General features: G+C 32.3%; 1 protein-coding gene across 1 annotated transcript in view; it reads left to right on the top strand.

The window, feature by feature from the left end:
• LOC135134514 (hemicentin-2-like) overlaps positions 1-16,781 on the top strand; it is a 392,661-nt gene that overhangs the window by 169,013 nt on the left and 206,867 nt on the right. The window contains exon 2 of the mRNA XM_064063218.1: positions 7,379-7,405. The gene's annotated coding sequence lies outside the window, so the exon portion shown is untranslated. The remainder of the gene's footprint in view (positions 1-7,378; positions 7,406-16,781) is intronic.

Genomic DNA, 16,781 nt, shown 5'->3' with positions numbered 1-16,781 from the left:
AATGCCTTAGAAGCTACAAATTTAGACAGAAATGTTGTGGGATTAATTTTTAAAAGAGCAAGAAAAAACAAAACCCCTTTTATCATGTTAATTTACAATACGCTGGAGGCAGCGAGTTTATTAAATGAAAATTTAGATATCGTATCGGTTAATAGTGAACTACGTGGAGCGATGAAACGAACAAAATTGAAAAAGCAAACAAAATTTGAAAAATTGAATGTAACGTAAATGTGTAATATTAGTTCGAAACACTGTTTATGAATACTAAAACATTATACACGACGACTATAAAACGCCGACCCTTTTCGCACCTAGAGTGGTATAAAATTTGGGGAAGCCTGCATAAATAACCCATTTTAAGAAGAGGCAGTAAATAAAAATTAATAGGGTCAAATCTGGAGAGGTCAACAATTTTTTGACCATATTTCATGGTGGGCAATATGAGGTAGGAATAAATGATATATTCTCCCTCAACATCCACGAGGGCAGAGGGATGAATGGTGATGTATACGATAAAGGTCATATTAGAACCGCCTGAAATATAGCTACTGGCCATTATAAAAGTCGGGTACAAGAAATATTGGTTGAGGTACTACCATTTTTTATTGAGATTGAGAATGATTATCCAGTTAAGTAATTATCCAAGAACTCAGTTATGACCGTACGTGCACAGGATGAGCGGAAGTATTGATCATTTTAATAAAAGTCACATGAGTGCAGCCGATGCATTTAGGATCAATAATTTGACACGCGGTATGCAAATTGCAATTAGTGTTGTGGATAATGTGTATAGATTTTACTTGTTGTTAACGTTTAGGGCCTGGATTTCATTTGCGGTAATAGGTAGCACTTCAAACAGAGTTTATATTTAAGCATTGTGTATTGGTATTGCATAATAAAGTATCAGCTGGGAATAAGAAGAAAAAAACTGAATTAACGTTTCTAATTCCATATTAATGCGGTTTTTACTCAAAATTATTTTCATGTTTTTGATGATGACTTGAAGTATGCAGTGGAATTTTATATGGTCCTTTACCTCTGGTTTCATAATCCATGTTCTTTTACCTTACACGAATTGCGCAAAAATATAATATTTATATAACAATTTATATCAGAGATTACCCGTGGAAATTTTGGTGAAACAATAACATTGATTTAAGGATTACAGAAGATTAAAACCTACTTACTCATCCCTCGGGAAAACTCGAAACATCTTCCTCAAAAATTAGGATATAAATGTTTATTGCAAAATTCGGTCTGAGATACGGTATATTTTATACTTTAATAATATATTTTTTAATTTGGTTCTAATTCTGGAAACAGAGAGAGAACCAGAGTGACATTGTGACCAAACCAATTTCTAAAGTAACAAACTTTGACAGACGTCTAGCAACAATTCCGCTATTGTAAGATATCTGAAGTACCTATCTTGTATTCTAGTTTGAAATTAACTTTGGATACGGTATCTACAAATAAAGTTTATAAATTGGCATAATTGGAATGTTGTTGCCTTCTGTGATCGTTTTAAATATACAGGTTGCTGCACTTAATGAATTATCATTATCAACATTGTATGAAACAGGCGAAATGTTTTAATTCTCTTCTAGGTAAAACATTATTCTACTGGAACAGGCGCATCAGTTCGTAACTTTGGATAATACGACTTCCTTGTATTTGTTTTACTTGGGTGAAACTTAAGTTTTTCCCAAAATATATTCTAATAAATAATTTATAAACAAGTTTCGCTGTTGCGCTATCACAACTAAATTCAAAACTTTCCTCTCAAGAATAATTCGTTCAGTTCGAAACTCTGCTACTAACTTTATTTGAAACTTCGACATATTAACACAGCGATTTCGTCGGAAAATCTCATCTTTCTCCACCGGAAGAGTATTGCATGCCCGGACTATCTTCACCGCATGTTTTTTTGAGCGTGTTTTCGTTCAATTCCCTCAAAGGTTTCCACTGTCGTGACTTCTAAATAAAAATTTGATCTGTTCACATCATTAATAAAACGTCGCTTTCTGCAATTCATAAATCACCGAGTAAATTTGCGTCGGAAAAATCGGTGACACCATCATTTAACTTAATGTACATGTTTATTCCCAAATTGCGCCCAGGGGCTCATAATAATTGCTGCGAGTTACTCCGACTTTATAATTTATATTATCAAAAACATTGTCTTTCAGTCTTTCAGTAAATTAGTTCAGGTATTTCAAAGGCGTCTGTTTTCACGGCTGCTCGTCAGCGCCAGACTTTATTATGCTAATGAAAACGCTCCGACAAATATTAAACTATATTTAAACTAAGTTACGAGGCTTTAGGAGCAAGCTTTAAGATTATTCAAAATTTTCCTACAAGTACTTGAGCAAATACCTATTGTTAAAATAAAATATTTTTCGTTTGAAGAGAACTTAATGTTGCCTAACCGAAGTTGGTCAAAGTTGTAAGAACATGAGAAACTAGATGTTGTGCAAATGTACAGAAGCAGTCTTTGTGTACAAGTTGCTTGATAGGTCTTTGTTTAACTTACTAAGGCCTCTTTAAGTCAGAGGTCAACCAGAGATTTAGTGTAAGGAACTACTAGAATCCGAGATGGATAATTTGCCACTGACATCTCCCTAGATTTGCTAAACTTTGATGAGAATTGGGTCTATACATAAACTACTTAAGTTTATTACCTTACACAATGTGGGTACGAACGGTTGTGATCAAAGGCTGATTTACTATATTTATTCAATTTTAACGAGATTAAATAAATAAATAAATAAATAAATAAATAAATAAATAAATAAATAAATAAATAAATAAATAAATAAATAAATAAATAAATAAACTTTATTTCCAACAGGTTTTACACCCACTTACAGGAAATAATAAAATTAAACTATATATGATTAAGAGAGTACATAAGTTACTTAATTTAGAAATTATTATAAAAAAGAAAAAAAAAATAAAGAGAAACCTGGCTAAACTGCACCAAAATTAAATAAAACTTCCTAAATTTAAAGACCAAATTCTTCAATAACAGCACGGCTTAACGAACTCGCCTTGTCAAAATTAATATCAAACTTCCTACATATTTGGTTATAGTAATTACACATTAAAGATATGGGGGATTTATACATAGCATTGGTTCTATTGAACGAACTATAAAAAGTATAAACATGCCGTGTGCTCTGACGCGGAATAGCAAAATTTACTTCATTTAAAAGTGATGAACAGTTAATTTTATAATTAACTAAATTATACAAAAATCGAACCAGCAATATTATTCTTCTTGTACTCAGCGAGTTAATATTAAACCTAGAAAGTAAAGTCTCATGATCGAAGCCTTTTGCAGGGTACGAGATTATTATATTATTATCATATCCCAGTAAAATAGGATGCTACTATTTGTACATATAAAAAGACATATTTCAAAAAACTGTAAATGTAAGATACATTTGCTTAAATTAATAATATTGGTTGCATTTAAGGTATTTTAGAAAAATTAAATTACTACAAAATTTGTTTAGAACCTGAGAAGGGAAAAATTAACCTTCTTTTACATATTTGGACCAAAATTTGTTTCTTTTTTAGTTTAGTCCACATGTTTTAACAAAATTAATAGATTTCACTGAATATTTCTGAATTATATATAGGTACACTTTTCGAATTTCAGGTGATAAGGAGAGATGATAAAAAAGAATTTTGAAATAAAAGTTAGTCTCGATAAAACGAATGCATACCTAATAAAAACGATTTCAGTTAAAATCTTGAGTCCTATTCGATAAGAGTCGTTAAGAGTCGTAAATGAACGGATGTAAAACTGATTCGCATTAAGATTAGTTATAATAATTATGTTCTCGTACTGTGGTGATGTAAGAGATAACATAGTCTGCATTATACACATGTTCAAGTTCACTACAAACATGTACAGTGAATTAGTGATCGAAGTTCAATGTTTCAACTAATCATACATTACTTTTAAAAATTGGCAAATCGTGTTCACGACACTTTTTGACTACTTTTTCATAACCCATTTGATTAACAAACACTTGGTGAAACGTCACAGCAGAAACACAAAAATATCCAGAATGAGAAGAACCAGGAGAAATGCTTCAGTCATTCATAAACAAGAATAAAGTTTCCACAACATTTCTTGCCGTCGAGCTAACCCGAAACAACAATTAAAATTCTTTTGAAAAAATAAAGGTTTTGAAAGAATACAGGGCTCTACTTTCGACTATTCCAATTCGAGTTTCATTATTTTTCTCTTTGTTGAATTAATTGCGTGTTAAAAAATTGAAATTATGAGTGTTCTTCGTGCGGATGTTTACCGTAGTTGTAAAATTAGTCGTTTCGCCATCGTTTCCTCAAACAATAAGGCCTCCCCTACAGCACCCATTCTACTCGGCATAATTTCGAAAGGGGTGACGAAACCTAACAGGTTGCGGTGTATCCGGCTTTGTTTCCTCCACGAGCATTCCGTTCACGTGTCTTCCGGTAACACATTTTCCTAGCACGTGTGATTGAGTGACGTTGGAGGCGCATGACGTCGATATTACTCGAGAATCCGGCGGCGCATTCCGTTGCGTGAACTCTTCCATTTATCAAATGTTTATTGTTTCCTTTATTCACGACGTTCTTCTTCACTTTGATCTTTATCGGAGACCGAGGTAAATTGGTGGTCGTATCCTTTGAGTAAGAATTCATGTCTGCGGTGTGTTTATTGCACTCACCACTTTTATATTGCCGGAGTTGCTGGTGACTTTCTCTTTTTTTAGTTTCAATCGCAGCACTAAGCACGTTTCATCCTGTGTGATGCGGCATTTCCGAAACTTGACATTTGAATTTCTCTGGCACCGACTTACGTGTGGAATGGTTTCCAAAAAGCCGAGTCAAATTGACCTACTTACATCTAATGAATGATGTACGCAAAATCAAAATAACTTTGGTCAAAAAAAATAACACGAGTAGTTACCGGTATGAAAATATTTGAAACAGAAATATATCTCTGTCCTTCCTACTTTTCGGGTTTCTTGGCAGCGGGTATTTTTTGTTGACGTTATGGTGATCTTCGATACTTGTCGTTGGGCTGCAAATTTCCTCACCTTGGGCTCAGTCAGTGTGGTCTGACTTTTAGATAAACATGGAAATAAAGATATGCTTCAGAGAAATGAGCCACCTTGGACATTAACAAAGCTTACAAACGTAGTACCTATATAAAGATGAAAAGCAGGTTAAGTTTTAAATTACCCTGTAACACTAGTACAATAGGATTAAATAAATTGCAGTCCCTCAGTTATTACTCAGATCGATAACAGTGTTTTACAAAGCTCTTGGAAAACGTACTAAAACCATTTACGAGTCACCTGTAATACAACTTACGAACTCTTATAATATATTATAAAAGTAATCAGAACAGCCAGTTTAAAATCTCCGGTGTTGTTAAACACTGTTTATACATTATGGAAAATTATTATTAAACTTATTTTGTGTCTCGAATAATCCTCTCCAAGAAAACGGCGATAACGTTATTTTATAATTATCAACGACCTTTGGATATTAATATTAATACTGGTAATAATTCTCAGTGACTTTGAAGTACGGTCCAAATGTACTTCTAACCACCACTCCACCTACAAATTAGGGCATGAACTAGCTCTACTATTTAAGCTGTTGGACGAATTTATTAGTTAGTTTTCTGAGTAATTACAGTAGTTTAATATTACAAACACTGCAACGACCGCATTTTGCGAGAATAAACATGATAAACGACATGCCAATTCCATCTGCATAGTAACCAACAATTTTAAAGTACGTTTTAATCCCTCAAATTTCCTAATGGCAACAGTGACAAATCGCATTTTGTCAACTTTTGCTAAGAGTATGACTTCAGACGAATTTATAACTATGTTTGTATTATTAGAACAAACGCTATTCACAAAACTAACAAAATTTTAAAAGTTTTTTGGTATAAAATTAATAAAATCTATTTTTTTTGTTCATGTTTATTTTACTCGTATTTTACTTATTTCAGAATTATACACATAAATCCATCAAATCATCTAGAAATTTTGTGGAAAGTAATCCAAGTTTATTGGAGAGTGGACTTATGGAAATTGTACAAATAATAATATTGTATTCTATAAGAAATTGCTGTGTGGAATACTTCCAATCAATTGACGACTGCAAAGTGATTGATATTTTGACGTTCATACATATATGGAAATATATGTTGATGTACTGTAACATAAAAAAAAATGTGAATTTACTTACTTACATCTTCAATAACAAAATTTCTATAATAATTCTATGTTCTATAAATATCAAAGTATTGAAAATTTAAGCTCAGCGTGTCCTTTGTTGTTTATTTTTCAGTGTCCTTTATTTTTCGTCTTAAAAGTTTGCGACATGTTATTTCCATATACTTGGTAACTCAGTCTTATTCTTCTTTTTGTGTGCTGCACTTATCGTTCGGTAATACATTTTCGTTGATGTGAAAGTGAAGTTTTCAGCTTAAGCAATGTAAGTGTCATGTTTTGATTGATTGAGATACCGCAAAATGTCGATTAAGGTTTTTGTGTACGGATCAATGTCTCAACAGGGTGAAGTATAAACTACCCTGTTTACTCTACATTAAAGTCGTTTGATGTCAGACACCAACCTCCTTCGGTAACAATTATAGTTGTAGCAAAAACATCATCGCCAATTGTATTTTACAAAAATATTAATATTTTTCGTTTTTCAGAAAACGATTTTAATTTAGACCGCTAAAAACAAAATAAAGCTTGCAGTTCGCATTTTGAAAGTTAATGTAAGTTGAGAACGGAAACTGTGATGACATTAAAAAGCAGAAAGCATTTAGATTCACATAACAATGCGTGGATAACTGTTTTCTGACGTTTAGTTGAAAACATTTAACTACATTTCACGAGGGAATTATTTCCCTTTGTGCAGATTTTAAACGTTATCCTGTAAACACATATGCACAACAAAATGTCCCTCCGACGATGACCCCAATCTACCTTTCAGCCGATTGGGGTAAATCCTCTTATTTTCTTCGGTCTCCCTTACCTTACCCTTCCACTGGAGATTTTACTTACCTTTTTCTTTTTATCCTTAGTTGAGATTTACGCACACGTTATCGTTTGCTTTTTTAACACTTACCTTTTTCTTTGAAACAAACAAGATTTCAAATGAAATTCTTTAAAATTTAATTTCAAACTTGAGTACTGCCGCTTTTTTAATCTTAAATTTAATTATTAGCAACCTACGAGATGTTCTTAGAATTGCTTCGCAAATAAATACCGCAAAAACAAAAGTAATACTTTGCTTTGAAAATTACTTTGTAACCTTAATAAAAATATTCTAATGAAAAATATTTTTTCAGGTTTCGGAGAAGCGCAAGGGAGCAGCGGTGAGTAATTTTTTCGTCCCGGTAATGAAAAATTCATTCTTATAATTTAGATATTGTTTGACACAACAACGAAAAATGTAAGACTATATTAAATTTTCAAAATAATTTTATTCTCGAAAGTGTTTCTCAACAAAAACGAAACAATATATAATACTACAGCGAAATACTGCAGATCGAAGAAAGTTTAGATCAGAGCAGATATCGAAGTTTGCTGGAGTTGCAGACAAAACAAAAGAACAATTCAAGTGCTGTTGTGAAAATCGGCAGATGTGTAGTCGAGAATTAAATATTAAATAAATACCAGTTAAAATTATTGCACAGCTGAACATGAAATTTACCTACCTCAAAAGTTTTTTAATTAAACACGTGTTATTCTGCGTGGGAGTTTAAAACACTGTCAGCATGCGAAACCTTAGATAGAACAGTATTATCACATGAGGGGGAGAAAATGAAATAAACATTAAACGCAAATAACGCATGAGGGTAATATGTTCACGTTTTAACCAGTTTTATTATCAGAATGGGTCCTTACTCTTATCGAGAAGGAGCCTGTTTACTAGTTTAAACCGCTTTTGGCCCTGATCCATGTAAGTTTTATAAGCTATTTACGACTCTTTGTATTTCGACCGTAATTGGACCAGCCGAGCTTTATTATGATCTATGAGGCACACATTTTGCTTTATTGCGACATTACTATAGCAGCTCAAACTCATATACACTTGTTAGGGCATGACGGATTGCCTTTTATGCACAAAAAAGGGACCGCTACACTTTTTGCTAATTAATTTATTATTAAGTGAAAGCAAACTTGGCCGGGTTTTTGTGACTACGGTCACTTTTTCATATAATTTCATTTGTTGGAAGCTTGAAAAACGATTATCTTTTTGCAATTAAAAGGAAACATTTCATGGGAATTGCCCTATAAAGGACATCCTTGATTCGTAAGTGCATCTCAAAAAGAAAATTAATCCGAAGATATAATGTGTATTTTGTTCGTTCGCTGCTTCTAATTGGTCTCGAGAGATCGTATTCCGCGACTAAATAGACTCAAAATAATTTATCGATGCGGTGATAGCGGAGGAATTAGGTGCAATTCTTTTCATAATTTTCATAATTGCTTCTGAAATGGATTTTAACAACGAGCTGTTTTCATTTCACGGATATTTTAATGCGGCAACATAACACTTCAGATATCTTTTAATACGTTTATTACAAAACGAAAATAACCTGTCTTAAAATTTAATTTATTTTTGTTAATTTTTTACAATTACCTACTTTAGGTAGTTTTATTTTGAGCTTAATGAAACGAATGAAAATAAGCTCTTCCATAAATTGTTTCAGTGCGTGTTGCCACTGGATAAGAATTGTTGCTTTTACTTTCCAAGTGATACCTAGAAAGAAAATTGTAACAGAGTTGTAGTACGAACGTCTTATTTATATATTTTTTCTACTCATTAAGGTTGAAGTTTGTCATTTTCCTATCGCTGGCAGTGGATGAAATTTCATTTTTCGCCTCCTGACATGTAAACAAAACATTCATACACCTTTGACATGCCGCGTAGCAATGACTTTACGCACCAAATATCAATTTACCGTTGCTTTACCGCCTTTGGGTGCCAAAGTAATTCAACATGCATTAGCCTCTAGAAGCTCTAATAAAAAAAGTTCTGTATAAATAATAAAAGAAAACATACTAGAATACTACTTTACATCATGCTTTGTTGGATCAAACCTTTTGAATGAGAAAAAATTAATTATTAAAAAAAAATCACATGGCGCCATCTCGTGGCTGCCGGTATTATAGATTCCTTCAGTAAACGTCAAGTCTATAAGCTGTCACTCCATTATTTCCATTTCGAAAAATATTTTTAAAAACAAATATTTTTTAAAATAAAATCAATGTCGGCGAAAAAATTTAATACAATTTTCGTGCGTTAGGCATTTTGCAGGTTTCGGTCCCATGCCACCCTCCGCTTCGCGTCGGGTGGCAAATTAGGACCTCAACCTGCAAAATGTTACCTACCGCACTCATAATGTAAATAACTATTCACCCTCTAGTGGAAAAATACTCGGCCGTCTACGATTTTAACGGGTCGTCCAGCCTGAGCGTTTCGCAGCTAGCGAAACGTGTCGCGTATCGCCTGCACCGACCGCACCGTCCGCTTCGCGCGCTTCGAAAATCATGACGCCTAGGCTGGACGACCCGTTAGTGTTTGACGTTTAATACTGCTAGTTTACACAAGTGAAAACAATGAACATGAGTGAGACTGACGAAGTTTCTGAAGAAATTTTGAATGCTGCCAATGCGGCATTTTCGAATCTGATACCCGAAAAGTCTAAAAAGTTTTATGAGCTAACATACCGAAAATTTATGAAGTGGAGAGAGAGAAAACAATGCCGTTCATTTAATGAAGACGTTTTTGGTGCATATTTTTTTACTTTATTAGTGAATGCAGGCGGCGATATTATGATGTTAAAAAGACACGGTGGGTGGAAATCATCCACCGTAGCTGAAGGATACATCGACGAATCGTTATCTGCAAGAAAAGATATTGCAAACAGGTTGTTTATAGATAAACCATCAACTTCAACAAGTGCAGTTATTGATACAGGAAGCAGCCAACTAAATTTAAACAAAGATACAAGTTCAAATAATACTTACGATAAAAGTGTAAATATTATTGGTGATAATTGCACAAATTGTTCTATTACAGTTAATGTATTTCAAAAATAAAATACCTACCATAAACAAACATTTATTTCCTAATTTCTTAGAAAAAATAGTATATGCAACTCGCGGATGAAGAAATTTCAACGGCTCGAGTTTCTTTTTCGCACTCGCTCGTTGCACTCGCTCGTGTGAAAAAATCACTCTCGCCGTTGAAATTCAACTTCATCCACTAGTTCCATAATGTACTATTCTTGGCGTTGCATAGCTTGTAATATACAACACTGAAGGTTTCCTTTTTTTTTTTTCTGTCTACCGTCTGTTGGAGATTTTATTCGAGAAATAATTTCTGAAATAGCAAACTAAATACTTTTAGAGGACTTTACCATCAACGTGGAATTTTTAAAATACTCACAAAAGTTTATTTATTAATCATCAGTTTTAAAGCAGAAGCTGAATTCAATTGACTTTAGTAAAAATTGAGAAAACGTACTTTTAAACAATTTCAGATTTCTCCGGAAGCAGTTGAAAAGAATAAGAAAAATTTTAAACGTATACTGAATCAATTGTCAAAATAATTCCGTAAGTGGCAGTCAAAAATTTAGATATAAATTTGTATAATAGCCAGCAAAAATCCACCAAGATTGATTTTTGACACAGGTATTCGATTAGTCATTCTGTTAAACATACTGGAAATTCACAAGGATTGATGGAACGTCAGAGCAAGCCCACAAACAGCAAAGAAGACGGGGTGTTTTAGTTTTTTACAAATACCTTGTTAAAGGATGAAGATCTGAAAAAATAGTTTTCTACAAAATTCTGTAGATTAAAATACGTAACAAAAATTTCTTTCTGTTAAGCTTTTTTTGTAGGAGAACGCTTTGCGGTTGAAGACAAAAAATTAAAAGAATTACTCCAGGCTTGGCGTGGGTGTGTTTTCAATTTGTTGGATATATTCAAATAATAAGTTTAGAAAACCTAGTGTATGAAATGGAAATCTGAAAATCGAAACCAATTTGTAAATAAATAATTTAAACCCAATTACTTTAGTATTAAATTTTCTGAAAAATACCATTGTAAAAGTTGTGAAATATAGCTTCACAATGTTAACAAACTGATTGTCCTTAATTCATGGTAAAATAAACAATATTGACACAAATGGTCACACGTAAGATGGAATTTGTTTATTCTGTTTCATTTTGTTGTCGTAACAAAATAATAAAAAACAATAATAATTAAATACGTGGAATATTTATTTACTTGATACAAATTATCCCGGCGCATCCACCATAATTGAACCTAAAGTGAAATAAAAATTTTAAAACATGTCTCTATTACCGAATGTCAGAATTTGTAGACAGTTGCAGATAATATCCGAAATTCTCAATTATCGTAAAAAAACATCAACTAAAGTGTATCTAATCTGATTTATTACTCTAAAATGAATACGTTCCACTCACACATTATTTCGGTTGAGCACGGTTTCACCACCGGTCGTTATTCTTTCAGTGCCCGTTATATCTTTTTATTCAAAGTCACGAATGTTATTAAACTCGGGTCCTAAATTTTCTACATTTTTTTAAAGATAAATATTGCTTCATGGTTTTGTAGTTTCTTGCATGTACATATTTTGACAAAATTCTTTGAAATATTCCCGTGTTGTACGTACATCTTTTTACATAATAAATACTACTAAATATTACGTTGTAGATAGATTCTTAATCAATTTTTGATACAAAAAAGGGAAAATGATTTTTTGCAAAATTTCACTATATGTAAATGTTTTACGAAAATATGAGGGACATAATTTGAGTTGGAAGGCTGCGCGACCCTTGCTAATGCAATTAGTGCGGGTCGCCATTATGATATTTCATGATGGAATCCTATGAACGAAAATATTCCCAATTTGTTGATAGCGTGTTGGAAATATTGATCCTCGCTAGTGTGTTATTAGTATTTGACTTTTTGCCATGACGAGACGAACGAGATAGCATCAATGAATTACGATCATTTAAGCTATTACCAGAGTAAACACGGAGCAATCACTTTAATAATTTAAATGTCATTATTAAATGGGAAGATATTGAGTGTCTGATAGTAGAACGGGAGTTTTATTTCTATTGAACGAGAACAAAACGTCTTTATAATTCGTGTCGTTTTGTCGATTTAGTTGTAGACGGGGTGTCCCTAGCACTATGCTTTCAATCGAGATCTAACCGCTAACAAGAGTGGAACTGCAGAGAAACTTCAATTCTTATCAAATGGCATTGTCTTAAAATAGTTGGAAAGAGATTACAAACATCTACCTCGACTCTTAGAGACAAAGAACGGCGTTTAGTCCCATCATCCCTCCTGCTCTCGTTGATTACGCTGAAAGCGGCAGAGGCGAAATGTTCTATATATATTAGAACTTCTCTATGTTTGTTATCTGTAGAACACACAACCACTAGAAACTCCTTACATTCTGGAAATATTGATAAACTCAATTGAGAGCGAGTAATTGTCTGCAAGTAAAGATTTATATGGAAATAGTCTGCTTTGTTTCAATTTTCTACGTCAAACTGAAACAACAGCACCAGCTTAAATCAGAAGTTATTTGAATGTAATTCCACTCGGAGGCTAGGCGTTAGTCTTTCCTCGAAAAAAGTTCGTGTCCTCAACAAAAGGTTTAAATAATATCAAACCTGTCAGCTGTCAAAAATATTAACGTGTGTCAGGATATAAAGTAAAACCTAATTGAATATACAATATGCAAATCGCGTGACTTCACAAAAAGAATTCCGGAGCTTAAATCTGACCAATAAATAATTTTTTAGCCGTTTCGCGGAGAAACACATATTCGGAGTGGCGGCATGAGATATTTTTAGTTCAGACAGACATCGCTGACATTATTTCCCAGTAAGGAAAACAACCTAGTGGAAATTCATGTTCCATTACAATCTATTCTTTGTCGCAGCAAGAATATCAAACATCTTTAACTTCACAAATGATGTTATTTATTGAATTATCCAATTCTTACCCTATTTTAAAATTATGTACTTAAATAGCCTCATAATAGTTATTCAACAATTGATGTAAGTACAAGATACAAATATGCAAATCAGAAATATAAAATTTAAAGATGTATATAATTTTTTTAATTTAATTTAAGTGATGTTGCTACTGTTTTTGTTTAATAAAGGGCCTTTCACCAGTTGTGTGTATAATTTCACGGAGTTTTAGACACAACTACAACTAAAATGCTAATCCCAAGTAGCCATAATTTACCAGGGAGAATTGTTTCATCATGCTAAGCATTTATTGAGATATGCCAACTGAAGTATTTGTTTTGTCCTTAGGAAACCAAATTTACAAAATGTTTGAATCATTCTAAACGGATTTGCCGTTTTATTTATCTGTTGTGTGACATAACAATCACGTTTTCTAATAATACCTTCATGTACTGTAAAAAACAACCCCAAATTATCTGTCATATCTAATATTTACACAGTATCCATACACATATGTAAAAACAAATTGCATGTAACACGGACGATTATAGAACCAATAAAAATCACGTTCTAGTTTACGTTCAAAGCCCTAGTAAACAAAGTAGATGCCCTACAATGAAAAATTAATCTTCTTTTTGATTGTTTTTACAGGTAGGGTTTTCACCTTGTTGACAAATGTAAGAAATTAATAAGTTTATTTGACTTACGTCAGATGTCCATACCTAATCATAAAAAAATGAATTTAGAATTTTCACAAACGTTCATTTTTATCTCACATTTTATATTAAATTTATTTACTTCTCAAAAGGTGCAGGCAATTTTGTGGAAAATGTTATATGAATTTAATTCAAAGAGCTTTCATATAAATAATTAATTTAGTTGTCCACATTCTGTTTAATCTAATTAAATTAAAACACTTTTCCAAGCATTAACTACTTTTTTCCAGTAATTCGCAGTTGCAGGGAAAATTGTATATGTAACTAGCGCGAAATATATTAGGTGCTGGTTCAAGTTTTCTACAACTGACCCAAACTGACCCCAAACTTGTGAACATGCACGATTATATTTTGCGTTACACATAGTACACTATTATAAATTTTATTAATATTTAGAAGGAAGTTTTAATGAATGTGCTCCAAAAACAAGTTCTACTTCATCAGACTCATTTCACCTGGCAACAAGGAATATTTAGTTCGTTTAATTAATTAATTTAATAATGTACGAGTAATGAAATATCTACTTATTCGCATAAAATATTTATTCCTAATATGTATGTTTGTATTTTATTTCTAACAGTTTCATTTACCTTACTGTGTGATTTAAAAAACCCTTTTTCTAGATACAAACTTCGTGAAAATGTTATCAATATAAGAATAGTTATAAAAACGCTAGATCTTAGTCTTTTTAAATTTATCAGTCGATTTACATCGCATTGGCGCCGCTGGAAAAAGTTTTATGACAAAAAGTTTTCAGTATCTCAATTAATCGGATTCCCAAACGTAATTAAATTTCGATGATGAACTTTTATTACAAGCTCTCTAATGTTACTAAATTTGTCCTTGATGTCCTTGATGCCGGTTTTAGTCGTTGTCAGTAAAAAACTGTCCAGTAACTAAACTTTCATTTTTTTTTTAACTTCATTATAGGACCACTTAAAGTTTCTAAACTGCTATTATTACATTAATATTTCAATGAAACCAAAAAACTTAATAATGGTTATTGAAAAATTAATAAGTTACCAGTAAATGTTAGTTAAATATGCCGTTAAATGTAGCTTTCACCTGTTGCGATTTTTTCATTAGCACGTCAAATGAAATATAACATGAACGATTTTAAACACAACAAAATGTGTTTTTTTCAGGGAGATGTGACATTTTTGATATACTTTTGTAAGATTTTGACACAAGTAATTTTATTTTAATTAGAATAATTTAGTGATTTAAAGAAATAAACTAAGGGATTTGAAAAACTACGAACTTTTAGATAACCCATACTTTTTACAACATATGTAATAGTAAATTGTTTGAGTGAAATGATGTTACGAAAATAAGATATGGTTAGAGAAGAAAACTCGTTAGAGAAAACAGATGACATTAACTATTCCATTCATCTGTCAATTCTTTAAAAGGAACCAAAGCAAATGCAGCTTTTACGTTCGTTACTATAATTAACGAAGGGTTGCAGCGAATATAATCACGTCCAGGTATTTCCGTGAATACAGAATACACCAGTCGTAGTGCAGGTGAATATTCTAAGCAAAGAAGCATTTATTTCGAATGAATCAAATCTGTTACAAAGTTACTTATTGTTAGACAAATAGAAATAACGATTAGAAATATTGGTCGAAGGTTACATACAAAATTTGGCAACAATCGGTCCAGCAGCTTCGGAGATTCCGTGCCTAATAAAAATTGATACAGACACCAGACAGATTACAGAAACGGGAGATCACTTTTTTCGTACTGGGTTATACAACGTCGAGAAAACATAAAAGTGGTCACTCGTCCGATGGATTCGATTACAATACTTCCTTCGCTTACGTTCGTAAAGTAAAAATATTCGACATTGCCTTGACTGCTTATAATATTACGTATGAATATTTGCAGGTATCCAAAAATATCAAAGCAATTCTGAGAACAACAAGAGAAAATTTGAAAGCAACCGAAATCTTTATTTAAGAGGAAAATTGGTGAGCTGTTTAGCCCGAGAATTACGAGTATCTATCGGAATAAAATTAATATGCAAATATTATTTTCAATATAATAACGTGCATACATATTATGCCATGTATACGTCAGAATTAGTAAATGAATGCTTAAAAGGACAGCTAATTCGAAAAAAATCGAGCGTAGGATACTGTATTTTAGATAAATAACAAAGGAGATTTTCAGAGATATGGTTATACAAAATTACCTCGTAATGTACAGAGCTTTCGAAATATATTTATCAAGTGAAGTTTTATGGTCGTGGGCGTTACACCCGGGGCAAAAGCAAAGGATGAAAAAACACACGAGGAACTCTGCCATTCATGATACACAATTACGTTCTCTGTAATACCGGACAGAAATAATGGATGTTGAGTAATTACATATTAGATAAAACAACTTAATTGCATTATTAATAAGGGGCAGGCTGTGATAACAAACATGCAAAATTGTTAATAAATTTTATAGAAAATTACCATTTGCATGGTTTACCAACAATGTAAGTACAAAATTCCGTATAGAAACACATAAAACGTTTCATTAAATGGAGAAACTAAAGAAAATAAAAAAACTGAAACAATTTAGTTTAATACATCGCATTTTTCAAAATTTTAACGAAGCAAAATCTGTCTACTACTAAGTCACTTTTTATTTCAACAAAACGTGTATTAGATTGTAAAAACGTTAGAAATAGTTATTATGATCGATTTGTTTGTGTTAATTAAGTGTTCTAAATTACAAACTTCTGCGTTTTGAAATAACTGAACTTTTAATAAATCGGAAACGGTATACTGGGACACCTGGTATACGCAACTTTATGTGTGCAAAAGTATTGAAACTGCAAAGATGATGGAAATTCTAAATAACTTTGCAGGTTTTTCTAAAACATGATTCACGAATACCACATGCTTACATTAGTAGTTTCCGACGGCTGCAAAGTCGTCGAAATTAGTTTCGTTTGCACGAAAAAGTAAAAATGCACGCTCAAACAAATCTTATTCCATTTGATATTC

The sequence above is a fragment of the Zophobas morio genome, unplaced genomic scaffold (assembly GCF_036711695.1).
Source record: "Zophobas morio isolate AGI-343-1 ecotype UQ-CSIRO unplaced genomic scaffold, CSIRO_AGI_Zmor_V1 ptg000023l, whole genome shotgun sequence".
Taxonomy (NCBI): domain Eukaryota; kingdom Metazoa; phylum Arthropoda; class Insecta; order Coleoptera; family Tenebrionidae; genus Zophobas; species Zophobas morio.
Note: the sequence above shows the minus strand (reverse complement) of the source record. Positions and strands in the feature narration are given on the sequence as shown.